Source organism: Chenopodium album, chromosome 5 (assembly GCF_948465745.1).
Source record: "Chenopodium album chromosome 5, dcCheAlbu1.1, whole genome shotgun sequence".
NCBI classification, from domain to species: domain Eukaryota; kingdom Viridiplantae; phylum Streptophyta; class Magnoliopsida; order Caryophyllales; family Amaranthaceae; genus Chenopodium; species Chenopodium album.
The window spans coordinates 67,083,343-67,084,255 of NC_137838.1; the positions used below are offsets into that span (position 1 = coordinate 67,083,343).

Sequence of the window (913 nt, forward strand, 5' to 3'; positions counted from 1 at the left end):
TCAGAGATGACGGCACCTAAGAAGCTCAGATTTTCCACACCTTACTCCCACTCCGGCTCTTTATGGAGTGCAATTCGAGATTAAAAACCCCAATTTATCACGATGATAGAAAGGAAGCAATTTAGTTGAGCTAAGGGTGAAGACCCAAATCTTCATATTGCAGACTACTGTCAATATTGTAATACCATCAGGCAAGCTGGGGTCACATAGGACCAAATCAAGGAGATTCTCTTTCCTTTTTCTTTATGTGGAAAGGCTAAATTATGGTATAATGGATTAAATAGAACTGCACTTGGTATAACCAACTGGGAGACTCTTAATTTAAATTTCTATAATAAATATTACCCTACAGAGAGGACAGCTTTGCTAAGAAACGCAATTCAAAACTTTGCCCAAGAGCTAGATGAAACTTTGTATGAGGCTTGGGAAAGATTCAAGGATCTGCAGAGGGAGTGTCCCCACCATAATTTAGCATAGTGGCAATTGATCCAAGCCTTTTATAATGGGATTGGAAATTCATCTAGAATGATATTAGATTCTGCAGCTAGTGGGAGGTTTTTGAACCTTAATGTTGATGATGCAGGTCAAGTTATCAAAGATATGGCAATCCACAATTCCCAATATGGGAATCCTAGAGGCTTTGCTAACAAAGGGAAACATAGTGTCGACTCTGTATCCTTTTTACAAGCTCAATTAACCTCTATTTGTCAGAAATTAGATAATCTTAGTACTACAAATATAACTAATGTTTCTGCAATTAATAACAATTCTAATGAGGCTTTCTGTGAAAATTGTGGAATTGTAGGTCATTGCAAACAAGATTGCAGGAGTTTCGTGGAGCAAGTCAATGACTTTCAAGCTTATAGGCTGAATGACCCATACTCCAACACCTACAATCCTGGATTCCGGAATC

General features: G+C 38.0%; 1 non-coding gene across 1 annotated transcript; it reads right to left on the reverse strand.

The window, feature by feature from the left end:
• Positions 1 to 363: 363 nt before the first annotated feature.
• On the reverse strand, positions 364 to 470 carry LOC145633573 (small nucleolar RNA R71). Its single transcript, XR_014112885.1, has one exon. It is a non-coding gene; the product is annotated as a small nucleolar RNA R71 (small nucleolar RNA).
• Positions 471 to 913: the final 443 nt, after the last annotated feature.